Source organism: Ambystoma mexicanum, chromosome 8, assembly GCF_040938575.1.
Source record: "Ambystoma mexicanum isolate Mex_15411 chromosome 8, UKY_AmexF1_1, whole genome shotgun sequence".
Taxonomy (NCBI): domain Eukaryota; kingdom Metazoa; phylum Chordata; class Amphibia; order Caudata; family Ambystomatidae; genus Ambystoma; species Ambystoma mexicanum.
The window spans coordinates 747,203,816-747,219,562 of record NC_090929.1 but is presented as its reverse complement, the minus strand read 5'-3'; positions in this window follow the sequence as shown (position 1 = coordinate 747,219,562).

The window sequence follows — 15,747 nt, the reverse complement described above, 5'->3', positions numbered from 1 at the left end:
TCTGATGGTATGTTGTCTATTTACTTTTTTTAAATTATTTTTTTTTTTTTCACATTTTAGATCTTTGGCCCCTGGGGCAGCAGCCCAGCCAACCTGGGGGGAACTTGCCCACCTGGCCAGTCCGCCACCAGTTATGGTGGCGAAGCCCCAGTCCATGTCGCAATAGCCGATCTCTTCAAGGAACTTAATCCTTGCAATTTGCATACAAGAAAAGCAGTTTTTGAACAAGAGAATAAACACATGTTTACATGTTTTCTCTGTAAGTGATTAAGAATAAAACCCTTCTGAGCAAGTTGGGCTCTGCTCTTTTTACCTCAAAAATCAGACTTACAATTTACAGAAATGTTTCTGTTAGAGCCCAACTTGCAAGTGCGGGAGCTCGGCACCAGTCTTCTGAAACTAGCATGCAGGATCTAACTGTTTGGACGGAACAGCTTTCCCGCGGGACTAACTTTGCCTGAGCGCTCCTTTTTGTTCCGGCCCATTTCCTACCTTGCCCAGATGGTAGCTGTGTGGTTAACCCCACCCCCAAAGTTTAAGTAAATGGAGTGCTCCTCTATCAGTCCTCCGAAGGGCGATGTTAACGTACTGCAAATGGGCAATGGAGCCCTTTCACTTGTACTCTATGCAAATGACCCACTGCGCGGACACTGACATGGCTGCTCTCCAGTGTGATGACGGAGTCTTGGTGGCTGTTGGGCTTTTGTGCTGGTAAGTGCTTTGCAGTAAAATGTCTGCTTGTAATAATCTGGTCATATAAAAACACTGTAATAACCACACAGGTGAGGGAGGTGTAGAAATGTGTTTTAATCAATTAGGTAACGTTTGATGAAACAATGTAGGTAGAGGTCAAAGTGAGTGGGAACGGAGTTCTTTTTTTGCAGTGTATACTTTCACTTCTTTTTTACAACTATTTTCACAATTCCAGAACTTTTCTCATTTAAAGAATACCTTTGTAATTTGTAAGCTAGCTGAAGAGGCACATTTTGGAAAGTAGGATGCTCAAGGGAAGAAACACATCATTATCGTAATGTGGCTCTTGTGTTCTTCTTAAAAGCCCCAGGAACACCAGGTCGGCGCAAGCAGATTCGTTCTTGGATCTATAGAGCCTTTTGGTATTATTGTGCGCCTTTACGTTTTTGTTTGACTCAAAGGTCTGTACATTTATTGTTCCCACAGACAACTACTCTAGTGATCATTATCAGCAGCTCCAAAAGCACATTAAAAAGATCCGTTTTTTTAAGCCATATGCCCCCATCTCTTCAAGGCTGGCACTTCTCTTCTAATTTTGACAGTAAGACTACCACTTTTTGACTAGTGCTACACTGTTATTAGCTTTTATCTAGGTTACTCTTAAGATTTGATTAATCAAGTGTGTTACATGTTCTAGGTATTTAAATCTACAATGCACCACAATAACATTGGTTTATAGTTGTAAGCCCAAAGAGGATACAAATCAACTCTCCTAACAAAGTCCGTTACTTATCTTAATGTACTAGTGTTTGTCCTCCAGGGGCCTCATCTTTGGCAGATAAAGGAACTCTAGTGCAGGGAGGTATAGTTGTCCCGGTCTATACGTTGTGGGGTCGGGCAGGGGACATTATCAGGACCCAAGGCATCTGAGACGGTTCCATGTAATAAGGTCTGGGGCCTTTAATACTTGGAACATGCAGGGGACACCCCCGCAACCACCAAACCCTTTATTTTTCATGGTGTTGGGGAGAATTCTCATTTTATGGCTAATTTCCCTTACCTATAGAGTCCCCCAGCAGCTTTGCTGGATTTGAAGGGTTTGTTTCTTTTTACCTGCTAAGAGTGGGAAAAAGAGTCTCACTCTTAGGCATTTTTGCTATATGTGTTCTAGGCTATTTTTGTGTTTAATGCCTATGGGATCTTTCTCAACCCCATAGGAGCCATCTTTATTCACATGTGTTGCACAGCACCCTCAGTGCAGTGACACAGGGGTGTCGTAGCGACCCCCAAACATAGACTCCATACCCTGGGACGGACTACTGTCTCCCAGGGCATGTAAAGTCCGCATTGATTTTACTAGTCAAATCCTATGAACTAAACCAGTACCTCCATAGTAAGATGGTTTGTACTGGAAGGGGTTAATAGTTTTTCCCCTATGTTCATTTTCGAGAGGGTACCGTACAGACCCTCTCTCAAAAGTTTCTGGCTGGTGGCAGTGGTTACTACCAGAAATATTCAACCACACATATTTCCCTATGGGATTTTCCCATTGTTCAAGGCTACCACTTTTTCTGACAGCCTCTAACATACCGCCGGTGTATTTTAATATTAACTTTACTCTGGTAGGTTTTTATTGCCAGAACTTTAATATAACTTCTTTCTCGTGTCTTTCTCTAAACTCCTATCCCAGGTTGGGGATCCTTTGTTCATCCTTTTGGTGGGCTTCTGCCGAGAAGCCATCCTTTCGGCGCCACTGAATCTGGGGTGGGTCCCTTGTGTGGGAGGAGGAGTAGGACCCCTGGACAGGGTTGCTTCAGCAACCCATGTCACGCTCTATCCTGATACGCTGGAGGGTCTCAAGCCAAGATGACCACTCCACTGTGTGAGTGACAGCTAGGCTTTATGAATGGGGATCTTTTTGCATAAAAGCAGGGTCCTGAGGACTGGAAGAGCAAGACGTCGTCACTGGAACTAAGAAGCTGAAGAGAAGAGAAGCCAAAGACCTCTGCAACGAGTGAACCACCGGTGAAGCCCTGCTGCAGCCTCTCACCACTTTTCTCCACACGACGAGAGAAGATCTTCACCTGCAAGAGCCTTCTTACTTTGAGCTGTTGGGGCCAACCAGTTTGCCAATCGCTTTCCCGGACCTGCCTTGGTCGAATCTCCCGTACCCAGTACTCGGAGGCGGGATAGCCAGGCACCAGTCCACCCGGACCGTGATTTAAAGGAGCGTACCTTTTATTAGTCGGGCGGCACCGCGGCTGGTTTCATCCCTGGGTAGTGCAGTAACTCGAACCTTCCTCCACGACGAGAGCCTCTCTTCCTCTGCTGGATCAACCGAACTGCAGGAACGACCAGGAACAACCGCCACCGCAGGAGCCACTTCTTGATTTAAAGGTACATTGTTCCGCCAGACTGCCCTTTCTTCACAGTAGGACTAAAGGTGTTTTAAATCCTTTACCTACCTGTTGGGTTGGCCACCCCTCTCTCTTAACATTCTTTTCAACTTCTGCATCCACCTTTTCCACTTCGTTAACCAAAGACTTGACTGCAGCTACAAGAACATTTTGCTCCTGGGCCCTTGCCCTGTACCAACTGACTTTGGCACAGGCCTACTGACTCTGTTCACATTTGTTAGATCTGCCTTCTTTAGATTGATTCTCAGCTAGAACTGTGTGGTGCACCTATTTCTCTTAACTAACCTTTCCTTCCCAATTTTAAACCTTGTGAAATGCCATTTTGCTCAGTTTTCATTTAAGTATTGCCTATACTGATGCACTGTCTTGCTTAAACTTGCCCACAAACTTATGGAAAGTGTTGCTAGGTTGTGTAAGAACCTATTTCTATATAACTTGTGCTTTTCCCCCCCTTGTGAGGATTTTTTAGAGGATCACTTGTGTGTAGTTGTCACTGTGCCGTTTTGCTGTTTTCACTCTGGTTCACTTGGTCTACAATTTAACTTGGGAGTGTGTATATTTTTCCTTTGACTTAATTTAACTTGCATGATGACTGTGATACATGTGTTTTATTAGAAGTGTATAAAATAAACATATATCTACTTTTTAAATACAAAGCTTTAGTCAGTGTTTCCTTGTTCCGTAGTCTAGTGGGCCTATTGTGTAAACCCTGAATACTGCTCATCTCCCTCTTGAGATGAGTCTGATTGCTCAGCCACAGCTACCAACTAAATCTTTGTGGTACAGGCTGATACCAAAGGGGATTTATTGCTCTCACCTGTAGTCCTAATCTTGTGTAGTGCTCCCTATGGGAACTGCACAGGATTCTGCCTAACACATGGGGAGCGGGGGACACCCCCGCCACCCCCAGCTGCCCCTGTCTCTCTCTCTCTCTATATATATATATATATATATATATATATATATATAAGGAGGAAAGGCGAGCCGCACTCCCGCAGGCACAGCAGCAATTGCAGCAGACTCCAGAACACGGACAAAAAGCAAGGAAACACTGTGTTGAAAAATGGATATATTTTAATGTTTCCATAGAAATAAAAGGATTGTACAAAAAATAATGTTACAATCAGCAACCACACAAAGCCACACGGAGGCAGGACGCCATGGTACACGACCTGTACACGTGTGTGTGTGTGTGTGTGTGTGTGTGTGTATATATATATATATATATATATATATATATATATATATAACCCCGTTCTCCGCACCGTGCACACGGTGCAGTCCTGAGCCGCACTCCTGGAGTTGTATGCCAAAATTCAAGTAAGAGTTCGAGTTCTCACAAAACTGGCTGCAACATCTTGCGATTAAAAAATATCTTCTTTATTGGTTACAAAAATTAAAATTCCATGTGGAAACCTCCAGCCCTCGCCCAGCAGCACAAAGGAAAAACCCCGGCGATGACGCGTTTCGCTACGGCTTGTAGCTTGATCACATGAATTCTACTCGATTAGGCACACCTTTTTGAATCTTTTCCCACTTAGAAACAGTTAAAACCAACAAAGGACTACGACCATGTGAGCAATACGCAATGCCTGTACAGCCCGTCCGCCATCTTGGAGTGATTTTGTTGTAAAACGTTATAATCGACTGTGCAATGACAAAATTTCATTTTGACCTATGGGTGAGTATGCATACCATTAATATTAAGGTTTAGAAGATGCTGTTAGTCCCAGTCTTATCAGTTATCTTTCTGGGATAATATAGACTGACTTAATTCCAATATTTCAGCACATGTGGAATATAAATATTAGGTCCGCAATATAAAGTGCATAGTGCATTTAATATACAATATCCCATGTCATTGCATTTAATTGCATAAGGGATAATTGTAAGTTTTAAATTTGCATAGTGCAACAGTTTAGCATAGATGGATATGACATTATTTTCTACAATAAGCTGACCTCATTCCAATATTTAAACACATATAAATAATATATGTCTTCAGTCCACGATGTAAAGTGCATAGTGCATTTAAGTCCAAAGTATAAATTGCATAATTGTTACCCATATCTTGTGAAGTCAAAATCAAAGTGGTATTAAGCACACATTTCTATCACTCCATTCATTTCAGACGGGTTAGTCCTAAAAAGATTTTTTGTTGGGAGCAAGAAATTTCTGTTAAGAATTACATTAAAAACAATCTCCCAACCAAAATCCCTGGATGGGAGAAAACCTCTGAGTAGAGAGTTCTAAGGAAAAAAGTAAACAAATTTTCAGTGAATGATTAATATTCTGCTTTGAACAATGAGTTTTGGGGGCCATGAGATAACCCAATATATTAAACACCTAGGAAAGTATAAAGTTCCTCATCAATATTGTGCCCCAATGGAAACTTGCTCTCAAAGTCAATGATATATCTCGTTTCTCTTTGTCTTAACAGTTTTTCTCTGTCTCCTCCCCTGGGTCCGATCTTGACTTGTTGTAACCCTATAAACTTGAGGTCACCAACTTTCCCTTCATGTTTCTCCCAAAAGTGTTTCGCTATAGGGTATGTATAGTACTGATTTTTGATGGCTCTGATATGTTGCTGTATGCATGTCTTTAATTTGCACTTGGTACTCCCTATGTACCATTTGTTGCAAGTGCATTTGAGTGCATAAACAATGTACTCTGAGTCACAGGTTATTCTGTCCATGATGGAAACAGTTCTCTTGAGTACCGGATGTAAAAACGTACTGCACTCCTCCGCATATTGGCATATATTGTATCTTCTGCATTTGTAGAAGCCATCTTTTCTACTGATATATATATATATCTCATAACCTTTTCCCGGCCATATTATATACGGCGACCATATATATAGGGATATTGTTACCTGATACCACTGAGGACTGGGAGTGCAGGCAATTTGGCAGCAAGGGATCAACAAGCAACTAGGGGAGGACACAGCAGCAGATTAGCCAGTCTCAGGTTAGGTGGTGGAGTAGAGCTTTGTGCACCAAGGTGTTTCTGAGGAGCAATTCCTTAAAGAGGAGGGTCTTGAAATGTAGATGCGAGGGGAGAATCTGGTGTCTCAGTGAGAGCAAGGACATCGAGGTCAAGTTCCTCTAGGAGGCGGCAGATGTCGGAGGAGTATTTGACAGCTGAGCGAGAGTTTAGAGTGGCAACATGGAGAAGGTTGCTGTCCTTGAAAGACTTCCGGGGAGGGGTATAAATCAGAGGTACGCCCTGCAGAGGTGTAGAAGATGCCCGAGGGGGGGTCAGAAGAGGAAGGAGTAGAGGGCAAGGTAGTCAAGGAGGAGACAGCAGGGGGAGACGAGGCTGTGAAGGGGAGAGAAGGGACAGCAGGAGAAGAAAGGAAATTGATGAGGCACAGAAAGAGTCTATCAAAGAGTAGGATGGTTTGAAGGCCTTGGATCAAGACAGTACCATTGAAGTAGACATTAATGAGCCACTCGGAGGAGTGGAAGGAGGCTAGGAGGGCCTCACACTGGGTGCCACCATTAATGGAAGAAGAGAAAGGAGAGGGCACAGAGACCATATGTAGGGTCCATAGGTCTGGCGAGGGAACGACAAAGAGGATGTCAGTGAGGGTTTGCCTGCAGGAGGCGGTGGTATAGGTATCGTCGATAGGGAGGCCTGGGTTGGAGACCAGGATGTCCTTTTTAAACTTCTGCCTACCAGATTTAGTGAGGAGAGCAGGATAGTCGATTGAGAAGCAGTTAGAAAAGATAGGAGAGACAGAGAGCACCATAGAGTAGGTTGGGGGAGAAGAGGAAGGGATTGGGAATTGGTGGGGGGGGGGCAGAAGGGAAAACTAGGGAAGGACACAGGCCGGAATACAAGCAGACGAGACGGAGAGAGACAAGTCAAGTAGACAATTGGACAAGACAGGAGCTTAGTTAGTGGTCGAAAGTTTGCTAGATGGAGGCTTTGTTAGGTGTGTTTTTCTCTGGTATTTAAAGTGCATTGTGAAAGTAGTGCCACCCTGTAGTTTTGCCTCCTAAGTCAGAGAGTCCTGTATAGTGGGGAAAAAGGCCTAGGTTTCACAATGCAATTTTAAATACTATGTGCAAGCTCGATTAGGGTGACCCGTGATGGCACCAGTCCAGATTGATTTTGTTGAACCTGTTCTGCTGCTTTCAACATATTGTAGTTTAGTGCCAGAATTGGTCTAGGGTGTCATTTGGAACACCAACTTTTTTTTTTCCTGTAATTTTTAGTCTGTTCTAAGCAAAACATTCAGTTGGACTCTCTGGCTTCTCCTACTATTATAGTTATTATGGAACCCGTTGGGGATCCCCATCATGTGCCACGCTTTTCATTATTTATTCTAGGCCCTATCGTCTCATAAACAAACACTGTGGTACCTACCTACCTACCTACATCAATGACCTCCAGAGGCCCATAAATGGAATTATATACCTCCGCCATTGCGATGGGCTCAAGTTGTACCTATGTCACAGTAATGATTAGATGGATACGATGGGCGGGAGGATAGCTCTGAGGCAACGTGATTGTCTTGGAAGCAACACAACAGAAAGCAACACCTGTTTGAGTCCCGTCCTGTGCTTCGAGACTGGTCTGTGGTATTAAGTGTGTTCGAAAAAGTTAAATTAATGAATTAATACCAACTTGTATGAAGCTTAACATAGTATAACCAGAATTCAAATCTATTATAAATCCATTTATAGTTATAAAAGTGAACGTTTGTGGGTGGCTGGGTTTGTAGCAAAGCATTGTTCCTTCTACAATTCCCCACGGTTTCACCAATCTGCACCACATTTTGCATAGTTACCTGTTAGGATCGTCCTGACATGACTGGCTACATAACTCTCATGGCCACAGGCCCCAGAACACAAAAAAACACACCATCTAGTGATGGGGGCAATGGGTCACTTGACTCACTTATGTCCCTTTGGGACCCATAAACACAGGGGCCCTGTCTGGACTCAGTCATGGCACCTTTGGCACCAGGCTCATATAGAGATGTGAGCAGGAACCTTTATTTACGTGCAGGAGTGCTTTTATTTTACAAGAACTTTCCAGGAGCTGAAAGCCTTTATTCCAGAGAACATCCTCATGTGCTGACTCATCGGGTGTGGCAGGCATGCTGAAACTGGTAGGCGTGGCTTCAGAAGCTCAGCTATATAAGCTGCTCCATCCTTAAGGCCGGTGCTTCGCATTACTGTGCACTCACGTGCAACGTGACGCTCACCGCCGCTTGGACCAGTTTACTTACCTTTGAAACCAGGCGTTCTCCTGCATACTCACCTCCAGGAAACCGGTGCTTCATCGCTTCATCTGCAGACTCATCTCCTGACATCCAGTGATCTTGATTCCGACGCTGCAGCACCGCGCTACGCATCCACGAACTCGGACCCTGTGAAGAAGAAGAAAGACAAGGTTAGAACATCCACATTTGAACCCTGCACGCCCCCCTAGTTAACTCACCAGCTACTGTACCGCTGCAGCTTCGTTCCTCGTTCCCTCTGGCTGCCGCCTCGAGCTCTGCAGCTTCTGCCGGGCCGGCAACATCACCTGCAAGGGAAGAAAGCAAAAGACCAAACATCAAAAGCGGAACGGGCAGCAATACAAGACAACAAACTTTACAATACAACAAAAACAGACGAGGAAAGACAAAGGCAAACAGGAACACTTACCTGCAGTATAGTGGCTTAGTCACAGCAGGACTTGACTACCACGTGCAAGGGACCAGTGAAGGAACTCGGTCCAGATCATACAAGCGCCCCTGCCAGAAGCAGCAGGACGGAGTGTTCACCAAAACTAATCAACAGGTGAGCTTTCCAGGGACAGCGCATCCCACAGGTACCACGGTTTGGGAGAAGAGGTCTGAAAAGGGATCCGGCGCAAAAGCTGCCATACTCACGCCCCCTATTCTCCACGCAGGAGCAGGTCCAAGCAGCATCACCTATTACCACCAGTCACCACATAAGCGCAGAGGGCGAAGTTGGACCCGAGCGACCTCACCCCCGGGAGGGATGCAACCATGCTCCAATGCCTCCACAGAGACCAGGTGAGCGTAACAATAACATTTGGACATCCTACTCCACCCCATTCTCTGGATTTCATCACATTCACACATCAGACAGTTGCCTGAAATCACCGAAACATCAATGAGGCCATAGAAGGACCGGTCCTCAACCCTAAAATGCTAGGTTCTTGGGACATTGCACCACAACGAACGGCACCACGCCAGGGTGACGCAACAGGTGGGGAGAGAGCAGAGTAGGTCCAAGCGTGCAGAAGCACACCAACTCTCGCATCCCCCGACCCCCAATGTCTGCTCTGGGGGTTATCTCAGCCAGCCACACATTCCCATTCTCAGTGAAGTTCACTTCAGAGTGTAAAGCACATCAAGCGTATCGGAACAGAAACCTACAGTATCATTGATTTAACAATTCATGAGTGCTGTCAAGTCAATCCACCGAACCTGTACCTAGAACAAGTACTTTTTGCTAGTATCTTCTCAAATAAAAGTACATACCAATGTGCTGTTTTCAAGTACGGTATTGATCCACAAAATATTAATTATTTCCTTTTTGGTTACCATCAAATGGAAAAATTCAGACGCCATTGATCCGAAAATCATGCTGTCTCTTTTTCCATAAGCAAACTATCACCATCATTGTCTTGGATTGTGGTTGGTTTTGGTCCAGTTAGTTTTTTCAGTCCTTCAGTGGGGTTATTGGAATCCTGGCTTCACTTCTACTCTTGGGCTACTTTTGCTCTCCCTCTCGCAGTGCCAGCTTTTTGTCAAGACATCCGAATTATGGTCATGCACAGCAAGCTGTATGGATACTTTTTGGACTAGGCACTATTGCTGGTCACTCCTACCTTTGGGTAAGTGCCTCTTACTCTCCTTTCAAATTTTATTAATTTTCCTTGTTCCTCACCCTTCCATCTGTGCACCAACTCACTATCAGTCTACCTATTCACTCATTTTCTCACCATATAATCACTCACCTTCTGCTCACTCAACTGATTTCTCACCTGACTAGTCCCACACCACTATTGCTCACCCATCTGCTCGCTCTCTACCTTGTGCTACACTCTTTCAGCCATGCATTTTTAGTTCTCTGTTTACATTTGGGCAAGTATTTATCAATTGTGTATTTCCTTCCATGTGGCTACCTCCTGACATGCACAGGGGTAGATTTGTCCTTTCTCAAGTTTGATGTTGACCAGTTGTCTGTGTCATTGTTCTGTTGAGGTGACTGCGATGTGGGATTTTCCCCGGTAAAGAGCACTAGAGTTTCCTGTCATCGGGTAAATTGGGAGGTGGTAGGTTGACCGACAGTTGTAGTGACTTATTAAATGAAATAATATTTATAGTTGGTGCTGAAAGGATTCAGTTCTGTGAGGTGGCTGAGGGAGGTGATGTTTCTGCTAATATGTCCCTCACCTAAGATTATATTCCTGAACTCCAAGGTATATCTTCTTAGATGAGAGGGTAGCCCGAAACATACAATTGCAGATGATTTTGGAGCCGTTCATTGTGGGTTCCAGACAATCGGAATGGCCCTACGAGGGGTGGAATATGTCGGCACTAGAGTGAATATAGCCCCTGGAGCAGGGTTAAAAGAACATAAAAACTGGCTCAGACACCAATTAAAAAAGTGGCACACAGTCCCAAATGGCAATGTGTTCCTTTTGTAACAAGCTGAGTGGTACCCAATGGGTCGTTTGGTAAACTACATTGCAAATTGGGAATTTTAAAGACTATTTGTTCAGTAGCATTGGTCAAAACTACTAGCTGCACAGTGAAGACACTCCTCAAACTGGGCCACTTTGTCGAAAGCTGGTCCACTTAGGCCCAAACTTGCATGATGGGCCTGCACGTCTGGCATTGCCAGATTGCTCTATAGACCAGTCCAAGCCTGTCCTGGAGAGCTTGGGGCACTGTTGGTTAGTGAGTTATCATGAACTCCTCAGATGTTTGTGACCTCGGATGTCTTGTGATAACACAAGTTAATCTCTTATAAGGGTTTTGTTTGCCCTTGCCACAAATGGTTCAATGGTTTTTATTATAGAAATTGTACACAACACTTTTTTTTCCTGGCCAGGGGCTGGGTACTCAAATTGCCTTTCCTCTCTCAACCCCCAGATTTCCAAGCTAACGATTGTTAAAACCTACTATCTGACTAGCTTCTGATGAGGGCATAAAGGCACTCGGCCTTATCTATCCGACTCTCTGGGGATTTCCCAAGTGTGCCCTACCCTGAAACCCACAGGGCAGTCATTAGGATTTGATATTTTTTCCAAAGATGCCAATGTCATCCACACTGGTTCAGTCTCTTCACTTACTCGCACTCTCTCCCATCCCTGATCTTACAACTCCCTCTGTTCAACTCTCTCACCTCCACCAATCCTGTCTCGATCCCTCTGGTCGTGCCCCTCTTTAATGTCCCTCTGATGTTCACGCTCTCGCTAAAATCCACTTTGCTCCATTCTTCTCTCCTCTTCTCCGTCTAGTCTACTCGCCTCTCCACGCTCCATGCTCACACCCCTTTTTCACTCCCTCTCAGTTTTTACTGCCACTCAATCTTGTAGTGTCTTCGTATTCCCACCTACACCCAGCCTAACAAGCCTTACTTCATTAACAGCCTTTCCCTCTCTCGTTCAGGTACCACTCACTTCTAGCACCTTGCAAGCGTGTCTGCAATGCTCTGCTCCACCATCCTTCTTCTGCCTGGTGTCTTGGTCTGCCTCCTCTCCACCTAACCCCACCCAAGACATGGGTCTTGTCAAAAGGCGGACAGGAACCCTGCTCACACGTGGGTGAGAGACCTACCAGGGTTAAGGCCAGAGCCAATCCTACTCCGGAGGTGGATGGTGGCAGCAGAGAAGGTACCAATCCCGGTCCCCCCACTCCTATGTGCCAGTCTACATTTGTTCAGAACCATATTTCCAGCCTTGCCTATATGTGATTGATTGCCAGTATCTTTTTGCCTTTTCTGATGCTGACCCGGCAAAGAACGAAGAGATAGGAAGCAAGGAGAGACCTTAAAAGAAACTGAAGAAATTGACGGCCCAAACAAATCTACAGTGCTGCTGAGATCCAAACACTGCTGGGGAGTTTTTAATAACCGAGAACTGCTGCCTAAGCCCCGCTGCAGCATAGAGCTGCTGTGTCACTGCCAAATGCACCCATTTAACGAAGTGGAAAGGTTAAAGCTGGCGATGGTGCATAAATGACCAATCACCAATTACACCACCATGGTTTGCTAGCTGAATGTTCGCCAGACTTCTCCAGGATGGGGTCTGGCATGCATTCACATGCTCATGAATATTCCCCGTCGTCAGGCTGGGAATCCTCAGTAAAGAAAAAAATCAGTATCAGTATCAGTTTCGTTTCTGATCTATCTTTCTTAGTAGTAACCAATCACTGGTCTCTGGGTCATACTGCCCCCAGCCAATGACTGCCCTCTCCCTAAGCCCCCCCCCCACCCCCCTGGCAGCCATCCTCAGATTTTTACAGCAGGTTCAAGTGTTGGGAGTCCTCCTGCTATAGCTCTCGAGTTTTTACTGCGTTTTGTGATTTTTCAAAGAGTTTAATGTAATTTTTTCAGTCAATCGAGCCTCAAGCTCCACCGTTTCTACTTCTGATCAACGGGGACCCGTTTTGGAATTTTCTACGTCCCTCAAGGGCGAAGTTTTCATTGAGTTAATCTTCTTGGAGGATTCCAGAAGATCTGAGGCCTACCTCATGGACATGGCCCAGGACAAGGGAAGCTCGACACCCGGATCCAAGCTGTTCAGGAACTGCCCTGGACGTGGATTACAGAATGTTTTCAAGGAGAATGAGCATTCGAGATGTCTCTACTGCCTTCACGAAGACCGATGCACGTGGAAAAGGACTGTGCGTTTTGCAAGAACCTGTCGGAACGGACTATGAGGGATCGTCGGTCCTGCCTCGCCAGCTGGCTGGAGAAGGGCCCAGCAGGTGAGGAGAAGTCGTCTGAGCGGTCTTCTAAGTCCTGTGAGGGCGCCCCGGCGACGGGGGCCCAACAGAAGGCAAAGCACCCCGAGTCCACGGGCACCGGGAGCACTGAAGGGTCGGGCTCCTCGGCTGCCAGGCAGGGCGCACCTTCACCGACGCCATCAACCACAAGCCAACGCTCTGGCTCGGGGAAGAGAAAACCAGAGAACCCGGCTAAGCTTCTGGAGAGGCCCCGGTCGATCTCGAAGGGAGCAGCCGAGGGGGAGCGAGGCGGTGACCCCTCCCCCAAGGTGAAGGCCACAAACACGCCCAAGGTGGTGAAGGCCTTGATGCACCCAATGAAGGCCTCTATCGAGGAAGTCGCGGCGGCCCTCGCGAAGCCTGTGGAGGCTAGCCCAGTGGAAGCGACCTCGGGGCCCAGAGTTTCCCTGCCGTCACGGAGGGAATCTTCTTTTCAGCCCATCGATAAGACCCCCGTGAAGACCACAGTGGAAAAAGAGGGGGGGGCGGTGGCTGACACGGATACAGCCTCTGAGGAGGAACTGGTTGAAGTTGTGAAGGGCCTCAAGAGGTTTCAGGAAATCGGGTCCCACGGGGGGAACCCTGCGGAGGCGGACGAAGAGAGCAACGGTGGGGTGCCGACAAGGCTCCGTGGGGGAGGAGCAACCATCGCGCCCATCACAGCCAGTGCCTGAGCCTCAGGACAACTCGGTGGCCATTTTGATGGCAATCCAAACCTTATGCACAGAGATAAGGACGAGATTGCCCCTAACCCCAACGGATGACCCAACAGAACGGGGCCCGTCGGGAAGCCCTCCAAACAAGCGGAGGAGAGTTTATCCCCCCCGCCTTACCATCCCTCGCGGCCTGCTCAGCCTTAATCTCCTTCCCCTGATCCTAGGGATGACATGGGAATGATACTGCCACGACGGGGACGGATGACGACAGTGGTGACGACGGGATGGGCCTTCCATCACCACTCCCTCGGGCCTCCCCGCCCGACGGAATTGGCTCCTTCCACGCCATGATTGCCAGGGCATCCAAGCTTTTTCAGCTCTGCCCTGAGGAACAGTAGAAGGAAGGTTTCCTCCATCAGCGACGCAAGGCCAAGAGGAAGATGGTCCTCGCGGTACCGTTGATTGACGATATCTGAGAGGAGGGACTTGCTCTCCTGAAGAACCCGTCCACGACGCATGCAAAGAGGGATTGGTATGAGAAGTAGTACCGGGTCCCCGATTCCACCCCTTTATGCCTTCGGGCACAGCTGACCCCGGATTCGGTCGTCTCGGCGGCGGCCAAGAAGAAGGCGGCAGGGGCGTCATCCTCAACTTCGACCTCCCCACCTGATGGCGAGGGGAAGAAGCTGGACGCCATGGGATGACAAGTCCTCTCGTCTGCAGCGACGACAATTAAGGCGGCCAACGCCCTGGCAATTGTGGCCGCTACGACAGGGAGCTGTGGTACAAGATCGCTCCCCTGCTGGACTTCCTACCGGACGACAAGAGGTCGGAGGCCCTGGAGATCCTGCAGGAAGGTGAGGTGGCGTTGGACCACGCCATAACGGTGGCCACGGACATCGCTGACACCGGATTCCGCCAGTTGGGCAACAGTGTTTGCCTTCGACGGCGGGGATGGTTCAAGACAACTGATTTCCGCCAGGACGTGCAAACCAGAGTTTTGGACATGGCCTTTGACTGGAACAACCTGTTTGGAAAAACAGTGGATGAGTCACTTCAGGCCACCAAGACCGACACATAGATGGCTCGGGCCTTGGGAGTGTTGCAGCAACGACGGCCGCCCTTTCAGAACGCCGGAGGAAGACGGGGTGCCAGACTGCCCGCTCCTAATCGCAGGAAGCCTACAGAGGACGCGGCAAGTCAAGAGGATCTCCTCGCCATCGCCAAGGTGGCAAGGCCGCCTCCAAGCAGGATTGAACCGGCCGTAGCGTCGGACCCCGACCTGAGCAACCCGGTGGGAGGCCGGCTGGCGAAGTTAGTCAGCTTGTGGGAGTCCATCTCCACCGACCGTTGGGTGCTGGATGCCCTGGCCAATGGGCACACTCTAGAATTTCTAAGGAAGTGCCCCTGCATTCCTCCCGTGGCCAGGAAGGAAAATCACGTCCCTAACTGCTGTTAGAAGTAAGGGCGATGCTCAAGAAAGGTGCCATTGAGCTCGTCCCCAAGAGGCTCAGGGGCTCCGAGTATACTCAAGGTACTTCCTCATCAGAAAGAAGACCTGCGGTGGTTAAACAAATACATCAAGGTGCAAAAGTTCAGGATGGTCACCCTCCAGCACGTACTGGGACAGCTGGAGGAGGCCGACTTCCTATCGTCGCTAGACTTGGAGCATGCTTACTTCCACATCCCCATTCTAAAAGGACACCGAAAGTTTCTCAGATTCGTAGTCCAGGGACGGCACTACCAATTCAAGGCCCTGCCATTCGGGCTGAAGTCGGCACCCAGGGTGTTTACCAAGTGCCTCGCACCAGTGGTGGCGCGGCTGCGCCTGCGGGGGATCCACGTCTACCCTTACCTGGACGATTGGCTCATCCATGCAAGGACAAGAGAACTCTCAGTCGAACACACAGCAGAGACCGTCCAATTTCTCACGGACCTGGGATTCTCCATCAAGTACTCGAAATCCCACCTGGTCCCGTCGCAGGTCGCACTGTTT